This window comes from Brassica napus, chromosome C4, assembly GCF_020379485.1.
Source record: "Brassica napus cultivar Da-Ae chromosome C4, Da-Ae, whole genome shotgun sequence".
Lineage (NCBI taxonomy): Eukaryota > Viridiplantae > Streptophyta > Magnoliopsida > Brassicales > Brassicaceae > Brassica > Brassica napus.
Genome location: NC_063447.1, coordinates 22,744,250 through 22,764,122, shown reverse-complemented (window position 1 = coordinate 22,764,122; position 19,873 = coordinate 22,744,250).

The following is a 19,873-nucleotide window of genomic DNA, read 5'->3' as shown; positions in this document are numbered from 1 at the left end:
GGATCAGGGGTGAAGCATCATCACATCTTCATCTTCTCCGCAGGATTCGAAGACCCAGTCGGAGAGAGAGTCCAGAGCCCGACGAGAATGCCGGCTTAAGCTCCTCAAGAATTCTAATTCTCGTTTCATCAGTAGAAGCTTGTAACATCTCCAAGCTCCATCAACGGCAGCTGAGAGACGAGTTCGGCTCTGTTCTTGATTTGTGACACCGCAGCAGTTTGCTCCAGCTTGTTACTTCCGCTGTTATGATTCCACTAGGCTTCACAAGCTTGTTCACTAGTCAAGACTCATTCCAGTCGCCTCTCTGATCCCGTCTTTAAGCTCGGCCTCTCGGACAGTAGCGATCACGTGAGGTAGATGCTCTAGAGAGACTCGTCGCGAGGTCACCAAGTCTGTTTCCAACCCCAACGGAAACAGTTGTGTTTCATCTCCACTGCAACATGTTCGAGAGATGGAGATTGCAACTCATCCATAGGCAGGAACCATAGACAAACGAGCCTCCTTGTGATCTCCACGTCAAAAGAGAGCTTCACACGATCTCAGCAAGAAGGCCATCTTGTCTATTGTTACTAGGCACCTGGTTCTCGACGAGTCAAGGCTTCTTGAGCTCCATCGAGCATGACGTCTTCGACAGCTCCATCGCTAGAAGCTTGTTCTGACTTCAAGCTCTATCAGCTTGCCACAACATGAGGATCAACAAGATATCTCAATGCGCCAAACCCCACCAGTGAAGTCACAGCCACGACAGTCTAGTTTTGATCTCGGCAGTGCGCGCAGACCAACAAGACGACTCGATGTGCCGACTCCACAATTCCATCTACACATGGATCACAACAATACCGCAAAGACATGTCCACCGTGGTGATCTGATTGTGACGGTTCGTCCATGGTGGTACGTTCATGGTGATGTATATGGGGAGTTGTTCTTGGCAGTTATTCGATTGACGCTTCATCCACGGCAACTTACTCCGGTGGTTCAGAACACTGTCTCCACAGATCGTTCGCGCAACCATCCTGGAGTAAGAAGTCTGATCGGAATCAAAAGTATGTCAATGACAACTCGCCCGAGACGGTCCGTCTATGACGCTTCATTTATGGAAACCTAACCATGACGGCCCGTTCATGACAATCATCTGCGACATGGGTATTTGCCTAGTTCATTGTCTCATAAACCCTATTCATAAAATTTGCAGAGATCGATTTCATGTCTCTCTCTCTCTCTACGAACTTGGGGGGGGGGGGGACTTACTGTTGGGGGTGGATTTACATCCTTCCTCAAGGCCCATTAGACATTAAATTAGGTCCACTTCATTATGAAACCCTAGACATCTTTCTTCTATAAATAAGGAGCTACCTTCTTATTAGCAAAAGATCCTCTCTTTTCCATTTAGTCATAGAACACATTCTATAAGGATTTTATACATTCTTTGATTAACTTTACTCTAGAAATGATTCTTGTAATGCAATCTTTTATCAATAAAATCTTTGGATGTTCTTTTTCTCATTTGATTCTATGATGATTTCTCCTAAATCTCAAGAATCTAATATATATTCTTAGATTCTTTATTGTATGATTCCAACAAACATCACCAGCGTAAACACCGTTTTTGGATCAAACAGTTGGCGCTAGAAGGAGGAGTCGAACGTCTTCAAATTTTGTTTCGTCCAGACGTAAGCATAAACGTTAGTAGCTCGTTCATTATTCGGCTCGGCGGCAACGTTGTCACCACATACACAGAGCTCGTCGGCTCAATGTTTCCAAGCTAGAAACACGTCAAAAAGGATGTTAGCAACGTGCTTACCTCGTCAACAACACGTCAAGCCCATTTCAAAACATTTAGCGTTGTTCGTATTAGATATGGGAGAGACGGAGAATCACTTAGTCCCACAAAAGTCAAACATGACAGCTCATCAAGGCTGTGTCTCTTCTCCAACAGATTGCTAGCTTGTCATCGATCCACAAAGTCAACCTTGCGGCACATTCCTCAGCGTCATCATAAACCGACGAACATACAAGCCAACAACTTGCTCGGCATCCAACGATCTCGACACGAGATAGTTCGGTAAACTTGTATTTTGGGCACGAGTTTAAATTGAACTTGTTTTTTATTAGGCACGAGTTTGCGGTCGACTCGATTATTGTTAGACATGAGTATACAAAAACTCGCATTTGGCTAGGTATGAGTTTATACAAACTCTCCTTTTACTAGGCATGAGTTCAGTAAACTCGCCTTTGTCTCGGCATGAGTCCAATAAACTAGTCTTTCACTAAGCACAAGTTTAAAATAAACCCGCCTTTTACTAGGCACACGTTCAAAGTAAACTCGCCTAAATCGTCATAGGCATGAATGCGCCTAGTTCATTGTCTCATAAACCCTATTCGTAAAATTCGCAGAGATCGATTTCATCTCTCTCTACGAACTTGTGGGGACTTACTTTTGGGGATGGATCTTGATCCTCTAACAAGGCCCACAAGACAAGGAATTACCCCCATTTTGCTAGGAAGCCATAGACTTTCTCATTGTATAAATAAGGAGACCCTTCTCCTTAAGAAGGATCTCTCTTTTCCACTTACATCTAGAACACATCTTGTAAAGAGTTTATGAATTCTTAGATTTACTTTACACTAGTAATCATACTTGTAATACAATCTTTGATCAATAAACTCTTTTTGATGTTCATTTTCCATTTGATTTCGATGTTGATTTCTCTTAAGCCTCAAGAATCTAAGAAATTTATTTCTTAAATTCTTCATTGCATGAATTCAACAAACACACCGTTTTTGGTTCAAACACAGTTATAAATTAAAATTAAATTATGGGTATATTTGATATCAATTGTATAACGTAAAACCAATTATAAATATTAATTGCATCAATATTTATTTTTTTAACATTTTATATTATATGGTTAATTTTTAATTATTAAGTATATTATTATAAAAAAAGTTCAATATGTATTAGAAATTAGAAAAACTCACGGTGTATTAATTACGGAAAAACATTCAGATATCCAAAATTTTAAGTGGTCATAAACTTTTCTCGTCATTTATTTGAAGTTTTGCAAATTTTTTACAATTACTATATCACTCCATAACTTTCCATTATGTACCTTATATTTTAAAGTTTGTTTACTAGTTTAGTCATATTATTTTGGAAAAACATACACCCAACTTATTTTCACAATATTTATTATTTCAGGAGATGTTAAACATAGTATAGACATGTAAATAAATGCACAACTGATGCAATTATATTTTGTGTATGCACAACTAAGTTTTTCAGTTTTACAGCCAAAGTACAACTACATTTAACCTGGTACAACTTAAAAACTGGTACAACTACGTGTTATTATGTTCCCTTAGCTATACCATTTGTACCGTGTTATTATGTTCCCTTAGCTGTACCATTTGTACCAATCATACTAAAGTTGCCGTTGTTGAACCAGTATTACTAGTTATACCATAAGCTAAAAGGAAACTATTCGAATTCAAAGTTATGTTGGCGCCATTGATATAGATGCTGCTGCATCAACATTAAACACATATAATCCCTTACATTCACACTGAGAGAAAGCGTGCAATATCATCTCTTTGAACGCTGTACTGGGTTCAAATTCACATACTTGCCATCTTCTTGTTTATAAGAAGCTTTGCTGCACATATGTATCCTGCTTGTTATTGTCGACTTCTTCCTCACCATATGCAGTTTGGTATCCACCACTGTTGTCTCTTCCGGATTGGTCCTTCCAAATATGGACACCACATTCAACAATCTCAAATTCGCTGCTGAATTCGAATAATATATCCATGCTCTTCACTTCGCGTTCTTCTTCAAACAAGTAGGAGTGGAATATAAACAGATGTCTCTATCGGATCCTGGGAACTGCATAAACAATGATCTCTGGGGAGGTATAAGTCACTTTTCCTTATACGATGACACAGTAGTTGTTGGAAGTCTCAACAGACTTGTTTAATCAGTTTTACTAGATCACACACAGCCGTGTATCTAGACTGATCAATTCCTACTTCAAAACATGAGAATCACAACTTAAGGATCTACCCTTACAATTCTCTCGTTATCGCTTTCAAACCCAAAACCCTATTTTTGTTCAACCTGAAAAGCGCAGCCAATCCTTTTTCCCAGCTGCCTTTTTATACTCGATCATGCCAAATATCCACGAGATCTTCTTTCCTTATTTTCCTCATGGACTTGCAACTTCTTCGATTCTCAATCTTGTGTTTCCCAAGTCTCATCCCGGTTTAGTAATCTTGTGGTTTGTCTTCATCTCGTACCGGCTTCATCACTCTTGTGTTTCATCAATACTTGGTTTAACAATCTCCCCCTTTTTGTCTGCATGAGTATCATCATAAATGATAACGATCCTGCACACAAATCACTCAAACATTCCTGTCACTAACAGTCATGATACGTAAAAGAATTGTATGAATATTACATCCCACAGGAATGAACCACCACCCAAACGACTCTTCTCCCCCTGGGTGTGAGACTTATCAGACAACAATCTGAGCACCAGAAGGCGACTCCCCCATAACCTGTTATGTCCTCTCTTTCATTTACACACAGTATTAGACTATTTCAAGCAAGTAGAGATACAACTATTTTGGTTTAGATGCAATCATTTTGAACATGATCAAGACAAGTGTTTTTCAGAAATTTCACCAACTCAAACACGTAACCTCATAGCTCAGCTTTTCAAATTTGTTTAGTCCTCTACACAAACTCACACTCTTCATTATCGAATCATTTTTCCCTTACCTGCACGTTTCTACCCCACATCATTAAATAACATCATTGCAACCAATAGATACTGCCTTTCTCAGCCGAGATGCAATCTTATCTTACTAATGTGGTACCTCTTATCCTCAAGTTTTAGTCTACATTACTATCAGTATCTTATCTCAAAGAAGTTCATGTCATCGGAAGAGTTATCATGTTGTCTGAAGAGAACTCTATTCACTAGGTGATTTACTTAGGTACTGCGATTCCCAGTTGAGATGCATTCATACCTCATAACTGATTCACTAAGGTACTGCTTTTCCCAATTGAGATGCATTCATACCTCATCCTCAATTTTTATTTTATTTTTTATGAGTGCTCTAAGAATTCATCAGGCCCCTTCTTAACAGTCTGTGACCATAACCTTTCTAGACAGAGACAGATAGCTCGTCAGGTTTTACTAGGAGCAGTGAACTTCTCCGAAGACTAGATTCAACTTAGTCCAAACAGTCATCTAATTTAGACTCAAACTGTTGTAACAGCCTGATCCAACAAGAGTGTTCATCTTTCTGAGACTCGCAATTGTAATTTCAACCAATTTTCCTAAGGTAGTTTGATACTCTCCACTAGGGTGCACGAGTTTATGAACAAGAGGGATTTATTATATACAAGGGGAAATCATCTAGAGATCTATGTTTGCATTCAGAGGGATTTGATTCCAAGAGCCTCTCGTACATGCAAGAGGCTACTGAGATCCAAGGGCTTTCGATACACATCTAGAAATTGATTCACCGAGGTCTTATGTTTGAGTATGGCTAATTTTTCTTCTAACATGTTGAACACAAAATGATGTTGTACGTTAATGTGCCTAGCTCTAACATAAGCCTTTCTCTTAAGCGTAAATTGATCAACTTCAGTATCAGTAATAAACTTTATGTAGTTAGGAATGTTACCGTAACCATTGATCAAGTGTCTCATCCAGAGAATCTGAACGCAATGCTTCCCCAGAGTAAAGTACTCCTGCAGCGTGTCTAGATATGCATCCTGACTGTCGCCAATATACAGTTCATGCACTTTGGACCAGCATCCATCTCGCAGAACTCCATAGCACGTGTTCTTATCAGTTAGTTCATAAAAATTACAAACTAGTTCCTTTCGAATGTACTCGATCACCCGCTTCACTACATGGAGATAAGTAGACAATGAAACAAACTCCCCTTCTTCACACACACAAAGATCAGTGCATAGCTCCGGCTGACTTGAAGTTATGTATACAAGGCTGATCATGAGAGCCTTGATACATCGAACTATTAGTCGCAGACTGCTTTGCAGGCTTACAAGTTTGCTTGCTTCAGTGTCATAGCGCATTGTCAGGCTCAGTGCTCGCAATTCATGATTTAAGCATCTTCATAGGGACCCTTGGAAGTAGGACAGTTCTCTAGTGACGACAAACCGGTAATCATGTCTCCACTCATACGGGCAGATCTCCTCAGACGGCTTACTTTGGGATTGGCTCTGGCCATTTGACATGTCGTCGTAGCAGTGCAGACAGCTCTGATATGACCGTGTTTTCCAGACTTCAAACGCAGCTAGTTCCAAGATTTCTTCGCCCAAACATTTCTGCCAGTAACTCGAGTCATGTCCATCTGATATCAGTTGAACTGTTTCAACTGCTCCATTTCTCTCCACATGTAGCAGTTACTCCCAGATCGAATGCTAGAGAAATCAACATTTCCTTCTTCATCCACAGCCTTGAATTTCGTTCTAGTGAACATTACCATCAGCCCTTTATCACACAGTTGACTTACGCTGATAAGATTGGATTTTAGACCTTCCACTAAGTAGACGTTTACCAGGGTCGGTTGTTGATGCTGGTCGATTGTTCCAACTCCTTGGATTATTCCCTTTTTGCCATCTCCAAACATAACTCTCTTCCCAGTCGACTCCACTAGGTCCTTGAGTACATCGCCATTACCCGTCATATGTCTTGAGCATCCACTGTCAAAGTACCAGTCTCCCACAACGTTTTGTTCATTCACCATTAATGCCAGTTCGGGTTCATTGTTGATTTCATCTTCCTCAGTGTCAATCATGACATGATTACACACAATCTCCTCGGACTCATCCACCTTACTTGAACGAGGATAAAAATCATCTTTAGCGGTCCAGACTTTCCCAAACCATCTTCTCTCAATGAAACACTTTCCAGCTTTCCAAGCTTGATGGATTTTGCGAGTGAATCGATAGCAAAAAGCCTTCTTATGTCCCATTCTCCCACAAGCGAATCATCCTCTGTATCTGATGGTAGGTGGATTCACGGTTGTTTCCTCCTGCTTCTCTGTAACATCATTGTCCTTCCTTCCACTGACAGGTGCTCGGACTTCTACCTCTCCAACTTTGACTTGTTTTTCTGTTTCATTAGTTGATCCCGAACATGCGCTGTGTTTGATTTTGGTTACTTGTTCCTCCAGTGGTTTGGTTGCATACACAAACACTGTTGAAGCAGATTCCTTCCCATTCTATCCAAGACCCGGTTCACTTTTGGAGGTTGACCTCTCGTCAAGATCTGATCAAGATCTTTGGTTCCTCTGCTTGATATCACTCAAATTACCCTAATGAGTGATTTATAATCTCTCAAATAAGAGGTCGAGTTGTAGTACTTAGGGATCGAATTCACAGGGAGCTAGGGAACCAATTAGAACTAAACAGTTTATGATTAAGCTAGGCTAATAGTTTTAAAGCAGTAAATAAATATAACAAAGCAGTAAACAAGTTGAACAAGACTATTGTTCAGCTTGGCAGGGAGTTGTTTGATGGAAGGATGGTTTCTAGATCTAGGGTTTCTATTCAGGTGTTGGAGATTATAATCCTATAAATGCCTAACAGTTGCATGCATGATATATTAGAGCTCAACTCCTTAATCACAGTGATCAGCGATGGCAATGTTTCACTGGTTAACTAACTAGATCTTGGATCTCAACTGTCGTCTTTTGATCACAAGAAAGTGTCGATCGATGATCCTATAGGGATATCGATCGATACACCTTTCGCAATATCGATCGATTGTCAGAAGACAATATCGATCGATAGCTTCTAGTTAAGCCCTAGGCACGGGTTGATAATGCTCACTAGTCTCCTAGATTAACGGTTAGCTCTCTCTCTAGCAGTCCTAGCATGACAGATTAGATTCAGAACATGATGATCAAGGATGCTTGACTCATGCAAATTCCTAGGTTCATGTTCTAGTTAGCAAGGCTAAAACAAGCATTAAGAACAATCAATCAATGAATATCACAACTTAGCAAATCTATAGTTGGGGCTAATCCCTCTGACCTATTTGAACCCTAAATCTAACAGGTGGATCTATTCAGACATGAAGTTTGTCACAAAAATCATAGATGAATATATGAAAAGCATAAATAATATAAAACCAAAACAATGGAGTTCCAAGAGGACTCTGAAGGAGTTCCTCTCTTCTCTCTTAACTAAGAACAATGAATCAAATAAAGCTTAGATCGCATAGCCGTCAACAATGGCTTAGAATAAACATAAATAGGGTTTCTGGTCGTCCAAGGTATTCTGGTAATTTGGGGTTGCTTCTGGGCTTCAGTCGGTCATAAAATATGCTCGGCCCGCATTCTGGCATCCATATCGATCGATTTCAAGAGGTCTGCATCGCTCAACATACGTTCCTCTTCTCGACAGCTTCCTCTCGCGAGGCAGACTAACCACTCTTTAGTAAATCGGGCATAACTTCTACTACAGGATGCTGATTGACCTGAAACCGGCGGCATTGAAAAGCTACAGGATGCTGATTGACCTGAGCTCAATCTAACGGTGGGAAGGTCTCCATCCATAGCTAGATAGCTGACGCGTCTGTGCAGTTCTGCACCTCAAAAGACTCCAAAATCACCATATTTCTCCAGAACGTACCTGAACCTGTAAATACTCTAAATAGACTCTATATAATAGTAATTAGTTATTAAAACACTTATAGACCATGGTTGAAAGTGGGTAAAATCCATGGTCTATCAACTCCCCCAGACTTACCCTTTTGCTTGTCCTCAAGCAAAACAGACGGGCAGTCTCTCTGAAAGAGGTTTGAAAACAGCAGGGACTCACATGATTTAAAACTTAGAATCACCACCTCTACAATATTGCAATCAACATCTAAGAAGTCCTAATCACAAAAGCATATTATACCATATCCTAGCTTAGCAACCAGATTCACCTAGTCAACAACTTAGCAAATCCTGTCTGACATTCCCCTCTACCAACCTCATTTCTTAACATAAATAAAAGTGCAGGCTTTACCTTGGGAGTATCGATCACAGGATGCAAGGATTTTCAAACAAGTATCAGGATCTGCAGGTAAAAGTTAGTTCCTATCTTTTCTCTCTACTAATTCTTCTCTTTAGTCAAAGTCTGCTTATATTGCAAGATTATTGACCAAGATTGGACAAGCTTCCATGAATCAAGCCTTAATGGTGGGTGCCACCAAGTCATGTTCACTTCCTTTTGACCTATATCCAAGAATTCATGTGAATCGAACCTTGATGATTGCCGCCACCAAGTCTCGTTCGAATTCTTTTTGTTGGAATCCTTATGAATCAAGCCTTAATGGTTGTAGCCACCAAGTCCTGTTCGGATTCCACCTAACTAACACCTATTATATATATATATATACATTTTTTTTTTCTTTTTCTTTTTCTTTCTCTATTTTTCGTTTTTTTTATTTCTTTTATTAATTTTTTTTTTTTAAATAAATATCTCTACTTATAAATCTAGGGTCAAAATAGAGAGAGAAAAGGTGATAAATCTACACAAGGCTTTACCTTCCTTTGAAGAATCCGATCCCATGTATACCAAGCCCCAAGACAAGCAGTTGTGTCAGGTTTAGCGTTGGAGGTCAGCTTTGGTTCCTTCAAACAATCTCAGCAAGTGTGAACAGTTGACAGGTCTATCCACTTTAGTCTCTTTAGTACTATCTGCAATCAATAAGTCTAGAATGGTGCTAAAGAGTGGTTAGATAACAAGCAAAAATCTAATAAGTTCATTATCCCCTTCTTGACTCAATAAAACTCTTTTGAAAACATTTTGATAAGACTCATGAACACACTAATATTAGTAAACATCCCCCCAGACATAAATTACACTGTTCCCAGTGTAAAATCAGTCGGAGCTATGGTTAGAAATAAATCATAAGGACTCAATGTAACAAGTAAGAACGATATACCAGACCGGAATGAATGTCGACCGATGGAAGGATGTTCATATCGGTCGACGCAGGTAAAGCAATGTCGATCAATGTCGACAGGTTCACGTCGGTCGATACAGATGGCAATCGTTTACTCGGTTCTTCTGTTTTTTGTTTTTTTTTTTTTACTAACTAAAACACAATATTAGTTGAACCTCCCCGAGACATAAATAACACTATCTCCAGTGTTATACAGTCTAAGATTGGTGGGGAAATAAATCATAAGGACAATATTTAACAAGAAAAAATAGTATACCTGATTTTGATATGAGTGTCGACCAACACATTTAAGTGGCAATCAATACTGTTGAAGCTCTGTAGATCTACACAGTTAAGTGGCGATCGATCGATGCTAGTGATGCTCTGTCGATCGATGCTGCGCATCCATCGTCGATCCTCTTGCAAACTCGTCTTCCTTGGATCTTTTCCTTTTACCTAACATAAATAAAATACTACAAGTTAGTAATAGATAACTAATAAAACCAATTCAAAAATTTTTTTCTCGATGAACAGTGACTGCTACAGTGCCGCTGCTACAGTGACTCCCGATTTTCTGCTACAGTGTCGATCGATTTGTTTGCTATAGTGTCGATCGATTTCTTTGCTACAGGGTCGGTCGATGCTACAGTGCCTCTGCTACAGTGGGGTTGCTACAGTACCTTCATCTGTTTTTTTTTTTCTGAAATCATTAGAAAACAAAGAATCAATAATAAATGAAAATAAAACTAAATTTAAAACAAACCTAACAGTGGGTTGCCTCCCACTTAGGGTTTATTTTAAGTCATTAGCTTGACTTTGGAGATATGATTTAGTCCGGAAGAGAATGAGAACATGCTCCAAAACAAGTCTCAATGTCTGCTCTTTGAAGCTTTATCATTCTTGTGTGAAAGCCTCCTCCATAGAATCTTCTCCTTTGTCTATCATCTCAGCAATAAGGAGTGCTCGAAGCTTTTCAAATGGCTGTGAGAAGCATCTGCTACGAACTCTGGATTTTCTGACACCATCTGAGAAGTGAGGGGTCAATGATACCTGAGGACCATCCTTGATCCTTTTTCTCTTCTTCCAATTCCTCATCTTCTTTCCCCCAGACTTGTCCGATCGCGTGGTGGTATCTTCATCCCTAAGATTTCCACACACATCGAACTCCTTCTGCTCTGATACACGTCCAGTGTCGAGCGATGGAGAAGTGGTAATGTCGATCGACGCCGGTTTGTTGGTGTCGTTCGATGGTATCTCGTCGGTGTCGATCGATGCTGCTTCTGTTGGGCCCTTATCGACTTCATCTCTAAATCGCAACCCTCTCTGAGAAGCATCTACGTGCTGATGATCATCCAATACCTCACAATGTAAGAACTGATCTGCATACTTCTATTAGGTAGAATAGGAGATTCAGCTTCAAATACAGCACATGGAGCCACAATCTTCATAAGATCATGTATCCTCTTCACTCTTTTGTGAAACCCAGCAGCTTCTTCTGCCCAGATAGGTGGTCTATGATGTTTAGGGACTGCAAGGTGTGAGGCCTTAGACATGTACATCCTCTCCTCAATCGGTTCCATCTCAATTATGCAACCTGGCGGAACGTCTAGCAATGGGAATCGATCTATATTAGGTGGGTGGTGTCTATCGATAAGTGGTTGGCGGATTCGATCGATGTCGGGTGGGTGTAGATCGATGATGTGGGGTGGTTGTCGATCGATTTCATCAGGTTGGTGTCGACCGATGCTAGCCTTTGAAGTTTCCAAATCTCCTTTCGAAGTATGCTGATCATCATCAAGCTTCTTCTTCGAATTTTGATCCATATCTTCAAGTCATTCCTCTAGCTCTAAGGAGTCTTCCATAGTGACTTCTTTGTCTACATCGTCGATCGATGATGAGGTTGTAACGTCGATCGACGTTGAGGTTGTGATATCGATCGACGTTGAGGTCGCGTCTTCAGTACCAGCTTCCTCTACTCTGCTCAGCTCTCCAGACACATGTTGTTCATCCCTTTTTGCCATAATGTCGTCGAGCAGCTGTATTGGAATCATATACTCCTCATCTAACGATGCCAAGAACCTGTCCCATTTATCATTCTTCTCCTTTTCTCGAATTGCTTCAGCATCATCAAGAAATTTGTAAAGGAAGACTCTTTCAATATCATCCCAGCTGGTTAGAGATCCTGGTTGCAGTTGACTGAACCATTTGAATGCATCCCCAGAGATAGAATAGGGGAAGATTTTGCAGAGCATGTGGTATTCAGACACTTCATTCTGCTCACTCCTTGACACGAGATCCTCCAGCTCTTCGATGTGGTTTATGGGATCTTGGTGAGGAAGACCCTGGAAGGGGTCTTGACCTACCCAATCATACCACTCTTGGCTCAAGTCAAAGTCATTCATCTCAGCAACAACAATCAAATCAGGGATCACATCACCCTGAGCATTAATCAATTGTTTTGCGCTGTCGCGAGTGCAACCTTTTTCGTCTCTTAACATCCCATTCTCATCGACCTTAAGTATGAGCACTTCGATCTTCTCTGTCTCCCCGCAAGTGCTGTCATTTTTCACTGGATGAACAGTGTCGGGATGAACAGTGCACGAGTGAACATTGTCACGGTGAACAGTGTCGTGATGAACAGTGTCAATCGACGTGGGATAAACAGTGTCGATCGACGGAGAATGAATAGTGTCGATCGACGTAGGTTGAACAGTGTCAATCGACGTAGGTTGAACAGTATCGATCGACGTGGGATGAATAGTGTCGATCGACGCTTGGATTTCTACGCTGCCAATCGCTGCTTGGAGGGTGTCGACTGCCCTCTTAGACTTATGGATCACACGTTCCAAATCCAGTGGCTCTACTAGTAAGAGCCATACCCCCTTGTTGCTTCTGGTACTCATATGGATGTACCTGAAACACAAAAAAAAAAATTTATTAGTTTTTCGAACACTGGTAAAACCTAGAATAAATCTAACTAGACAAGATCTAAAGGCGATCAAAGCTCCCCGGCAACGGCGCCAAATTTGATACCACTCAAACTACCCTAAGGAGTGATTTATACTCTCTCAAATAAGAGGTCGAGTTGTAGTACTTAGGGATCGAATTCACAGGGAGCTAGGGAACCAATTAGATCTAAACAGTTTATGATTAAGCTAGGCTAATAGTTTTAAAGCAGTAAATAAATATAGCAAAGCAGTAAACAAGTTGAACAAGACTATTGTTCAGCTTGGCAGGGAGTTGTTTGATGGAAGGATGGTTGCTAGATCTAAGGTTTCTATTCAGGTGTTGGAGATTATAATCCTATAGATACCTAACAGTTGCATGCATGATATATTAGAGCTCAACTCCTTAATCACAGTGATCAGCGATGACAATGTTTCACTGGTTAACTAACTAGATCTTGGATCTCAACTGTCGTCTTTTGATCACAAAAAAAGTGTCGATCGATGATCCTATAGGGATATCGATCGATACACCTTTCGCAATATCGAGCGATTGTTAGAAGACAATATCGATCGATAGCTTCTAACTAAGCCCTAGGCACGGGTTGATAATGCTCACTAGTCTCCTAGATCAGCGGTTAGCTCTCTCTAGCAGTCATAGCATGACATATTAGATTCAGGACAGGATGATCAAGGATGCTTGACTCATGCAAATTCCTAGGTTCATGTTCTAGTTAGCAAGGCTAAAACAAGCATTAAGAACAATCAATCAATGAATATCATAACTTAGAAAATCTATAGTTGGGGCTAATCCCTCTAACCTATCTGAACCCTAAATCTAACAGGTGGATCTATTCAGACATGAAGTTTGTCACAGAAATCATAGATGAATAGATGAAAAGCATAAATAATATAAAACCAAAACAATGGAGTTCCAAGAGGACTCTGAAGGAGTTGCTCTCTTCTCTCCTAACTAAGAACAATGAATCAAATAAAGCTAAGATCGCATAGCCGTCAACAATGGCTTAGAAAACACATAAATAGGGTTTCTGGTCGTCCAAGGGTATTCTGGTAATTTTAGGTTGCTTCTGGGCTTCAGTCGGTCATAAAATATGCTCGGACCGCATTCTGGCATCCATATCGATCGATGTCAAGAGGTCTGCATCGATCGACATACGTTCCTCTTCTCGACAGCTTCCTCTCGCGAGGCAGACTGACCACTCTTCGGTAAAACGGGCATAACGTCTGCTATATGATGCTGATTGACCTGAAACCGGTGGCATTAGAAAGCTAACTCAAAGGTATATATTTTGTTATAAGATGAGCTCAATCTAACGGTGGGAAGGTCTCCATCCATAGCTAGAAATATGACACTTCTGTGCAGTTCTGCACCTCAAAAGACTCCAAAATCACCATATTTCTCCAGAACGTACCTGAACCTGTAAATACTCTAAATAGACTCTATATAATAGTAATTAGTTATTAAAACACTTATAGACCATGGTTGAAAGTGGGTAAAATCTATGGTCTATCACTGCTCAACATCCGAATCTTCTTGTGATTGTCGGATAAATCATACTCTAATACTCGAGCTTTGATTTGTTCTTCAGAAAAAACTTCCTTCAACTTGGACACTCGATCTTCCAAAACTTGAGTCTTCTACTTCTCATTCATCAGTTCTCTTTCTATGTCTTTCACATCCCTCTAAAAAATTTCGGATTTTGGCCTAATGTTCTCCTTTTCTTCTTGATCACCAGCATCGATAGTCAGAGTATTTATATGAGCTTTCAGTTTAGCAGTCCTTGATCAGCTGAATACTCTCATGACTCAGCTTCATGCATTGATCATATAATTCTCGATACTCCTTCCTGACATCAATCTCATCTCCATCATCATCTGACGACTCTTAGTCTGAACCTGCCTTTTCTGATCCCACTAAGGCCACAAAATTCAACAACAAGTCCTTGGTATCTTCCTCTTCTCCTTCAGATTCAGTATTACTGAAACAGATCAGTGATTTTTTCAGCAGACTTTTGACCATTAGGACATTCATCCTTGAGATGTCCTCTCCCCTTGCATTCGGTGCACTTCATTTCCTTTCTTTTGAATAAATGACACTCTCGTTGAAGATGACCATACCCTTCACATTCATGACACTGTGCATCTTTCTTCCAATCCTGTCTATCTTCATATGACCTTGAATTCCGCTGAAACCCACCTCTACTAGAACGACCGAAGGTTCTAGATACTCCTTTGTTAAGCCTTTTCACCATGTTATTGAAACTATTTGCCATCAGACTGACATCTGCTTCCATTTTCTTGACTCTTTCTATAGAATCACAAAGCAATAATAAGAAGTCCTTCTCTTATTCAATCAATCAAGCAAAGCTTAACAACAACTCGATCAAGCTCTCTTAAACTCACAACGCACACCCATATCTTATCATCGACATCAACATATATAGAGAGCTATATTTCCTAATCCTATTAGATAACACATCTAGAATATATGTTAACTTCCAATTCCTCAACATGATAGGATTAGGTTAATTGCTTGTTTTCTTAAGTTTCCTTTTTCTTCAAGCTTAACTCAACATTCTCCCCCTTAAGCTTGAACTCCTCATCACATACATCTTGTACTCCAATCAAACTTCTCATTTCTTTGAACTTAATCCTTCCAAGCAATTTTGTAAGGATGTCAGCTTTCTGTTCGTTCCCCGGTACATGCTCAACTTCATCTTGCTCGTTTTCGACACACTCTCGAATAAAATGGAACCTCCGATGTATATGCTTACTTCAGCCATGGAACACTGGATTTCTTGTAAGAGCAATGGCAGATTTATTGTCAACATAAATGACCACACGTTTGCATATCTCACCGAGAACTTCACTTAGTAGCTCTTGCAGCCAAATGGCTTGCTTTGCAGCCTCGGTTGCAGCCATAAATTCTGCCTCACAACTTGATAATGCAACTATCTCTTGTTTAGTTGAACACCAAGTTATAGGGCTCTCGCCAAGGTAAAAGATATGACCTGTTGTGCTTTTCCCATCGTCATCATCCACATTGTGAGAGGCATCACTGTAACCCTCAAGCTTCAAGCCTTTACCATGCGCAAAGTACAAACCAAGAGAGCATGTTCCTCGCAAATACCGTAACACCTATTTTAATGCAGCTCCGTGAGACTCCTTGGGCTCCTGCATGTATCGACTCAGCAAACCAACAGAGAATGACAAGTCCGGCCGGGTATGCAACAAGTAGCGGAGACAGCCAATGCTTCGTCGATACATAGTCTCATCAATCCTCTTCTCATTTGGTGCTTTTGACATCTTTGCGTTTATCTCTAACGGAACGTGGGTAAGGTTACATGTACTCATCCCGGTTTCCTCAAGAATCCTTTGTGCATATCTTTCTTGTACAAGAACTTCCGGCTGGAGCAAAGCCAATTGGGCTTAAGTGGGTGTTCAAGAAAGATATGCACAAAGGATTCTTGAGGAAACCGGGATGAGTACATGTAACCTTACCCACGTTCCGTTAGAGATAAACGCAAAGATGTCAAAAGCACCAAATGAGAAGAGGATTGATGAGACTATGTATCGACGAAGCATTGGCTGTCTCCGCTACTTGTTGCATACCCGGCCGGACTTGTCATTCTCTGTTGGTTTGCTGAGTCGATACATGCAGGAGCCCAAGGAGTGTCACGGAGCTGCATTAAAACAGGTGTTACGGTATTTGCGAGGAACATGCTCTCTTGGTTTGTACTTTGCGCGTGGTAAAGGCTTGAAGCTTGAGGGTTACAGTGATGCCTCTCACAATGTGGATGATGACGATGGGAAAAGCACAACAGGTCATATCTTTTGTGATCATCAATTAGAACAAATATATAACGTTTCTGCGCATGTGTCGGAGGCGAGATTGGGCCACAAAGATCGCCATGAATGAGCTCGAGAGGTTTTGAGGCTCTATATTGAGTTGCTTGAGGGAAGGGCCTCCTTGTTTGCTTCCCAAGTAGGCACGGCACGCAAGTTTCTTCTCTACTAGACGAGAGTTTAGGCACTCCAGCCACAAGCTCTTTGTTAATCATCGTCTTTAGCTTCTCTCCGTTTATGTGTCCCAGACGGGCATGCCATATTGATGTTCCACTTGTTGATGCTACTTGCAGGCAATGTTCTTGATCCGCTTGTAAGACTACTTTGTACAATCTATTCTTAGATCGTGTGGTTTTCACCATCAGCCTCCCATTGCGGTCGAGTAATGTTAACGTTTCATCCTTCATTCGTACTTCGCACCCAACCTCAGTAGCGTGTCCCAGACTGACTATGTTGCTTCTAAGACCAGGAATGTAATAGACGTTGCTCAATACTTTCTTCTCGCCATCTTTGAAGACGAATCGAACAGACCCTTTTCCTTTTATATCAATTCGCGAGTCGTCTCCAAATCTCACTTTTCCTAAGATGGTTTCATCAAGCTCATAAAAGAATAACCTATTCCCGCTCATGTGATTACTCGCTCCATTGTCGAGATACCATACATTCATCGTGTCTAAGTCTGCTTCAAACATGTTTGGATTTACTTTTCTTTCATTGAGGTAGACTACCTCGTTCATCATCAATTCATCGGCTTCATGGGTGTCTTCTTCCTTCTTTTCTACAGTTTCTTGGAGTTTAAGTTGTTTATCTGGACAATCTGAAGCATAATGAACAAGCTTATCACAACAGAAACATGTGATATGAGATGTATCACCGGGTAGACGTCTCTTATAAGCCTCTCTTTAACTTTGAAACGTTCCTTGGCATCCACGGCCTCTTCCTCTCCAAGATGATCTTCCACTCCGTCCTCGACCTCTTCCATAACCACCATAGTTATCTTGTCCAGAGTCAGCGTACATCAGTTTTGTTTGGTCCTCGTGTTCCTCTTCTTCATCTTCAGTGATTCTCTCTTCATAAACTTTCAATCTCCCAACAATATCCTCGAAACTTGTTGTGTTAAGGTCGAGAAGTTGTTCAATTGAAGCAACTATCTGGATGTATTTCTTCCTTGGTAGGCTCTTTAGGAATTTCTTAACAATTTTTGATTCTTCAATCACCTCTCCCAACGCTGCAGATTTAGAAGAAATTTCAGATAACTTGCCCACGAAGGTATCAATCGTATCTCCATCTTTCATCTTAAGCCTATCAAACTCTGCCATCAAAGTTTGCAGTCTTGCTTCTCTGACCCTCTCAGCTCCAAGATTACGCGATTTTATCGCATCCCACACACCTTTTGCTGTGTCCAAGTCGCCAACTTGGAGTATTAGTGCCTCCGGTATAGATTGGAATAGAAAAGCTATCGCCATATTGTTTTTCTTTTCGTCTTTGATTCCAGGTTCAATTGTCTCCCAAACCTCGCTAACCTTAAGTGCTATCTTCATCCTCATACACCATACGGTATAGTTAGATGTCGTTAACATAGGAAATTTTATGGAGGTTCGGCTAGACTCTTTGTTTGCCATGGTCTCTTCTTTCACTTCCGTCACGTCCGTCATAGATTCTTGTATAGCTCTGATACCAAATATAGAATCACAAAGCAATAATAAGAAGTCCTTCTCTTATTCAATCAATCAAGCAAAGCTTAACAACAACTCGATCAAGCTCTCTTAAACTCACAACGCACACCCATATCTTATCATCGACATCAACATATATAGAGAGCTATATTTCCTAATCCTATTAGATAACACATCTAGAATATATGTTAACTTCCAATTCCTCAACATGATAGGATTAGGTTAATTGCTTGTTTTCTTAAGTTTCCTTTTTCTTCAAGCTTAACTCAACACTTTCATCATCGGCATTAGCTGCGAAAGCATTCCCTTTTACTGGAGGTGGAAGATCTTCCATTTGTTCCAGCTCATATGACATGAGTAATCCGACCAGTTTATCAACCTTAGTTTCATCCGAGTTCATGGTAGCCTTGATTACGGCTTTGTAGGCTTTAAAACGCTTGGGAAGACATCTGATGAGCTTCTTGACAAGTTTCTTTTCTGAATATTTCTCACCCAAAAGAGCTGCCTCGTTTGCAATCGTGTTCAGCTTTGCAGTGAAAGCTCCCAGTGGTTCATCTTCTTCCATCCTCAGATTTTCCCACTTTGTCTCAAGATGATCCAGATGTGTTCTTTTCACACTCGTCTCTCCTTCAAAATAATTCATCAGTGTATCCCAGGCCTCTTTGGCTGATTCACATCCTTGGATTATCTTGAACTGGTCAATGTCAACAGCCGAGGAGATTGTGGAAATAGCCTTCGAGTTGAATTTGGATGCATTCTTCTCTTCTGTCGTCCATTGATCCAACAGCTTGGTTATCTCATTTCTATTCTCATCGTACACTGTGAGTTCTGACCACCCATTCATCACAGCCGACCAAGCTTCTTCATCAGTGCCACAAATGACATATCTGATGCGAACCTTCCAATTGTCCTTATTCAACATGAGTGGTTTTTGGACAGAAATCAGTTCTTTCATGTGTTCCATGTTCTTCTCCCAAGATCTCAACCTGTAGCCGATGTTGATATCGTAGAGGTTGACCGCTCTGATACCAAATGTAAAACCAAGAACCGGAACAACTATAGTAATCTTTCCAAGAACTCGTGATTACTTCAAAATACTTTTATTAGGAATCACTTAAACAATCTCAACAAACTTGTTTAATCAGTTTTACTAGATCACACATAGCCGTTTATCAAGACTGATCAACTCCTATTTCAAAACGTGAAAATCATAACCTAGGGATCTACCCTTACAATTCTCTTGTTATCGCTTTCAAACCCAAAACCCTATTTTTGTTCAACCCGAAAAGCGCAGCCAATCCTTTTTCCCAGCTGCTTTTTTTTATACTCGATCATGCCAAATATCCACGAGATCTTCTTTCCTTATTTTCCTCATGACTTGAAACTACTTCGATTCTCAATCTTGTGTTT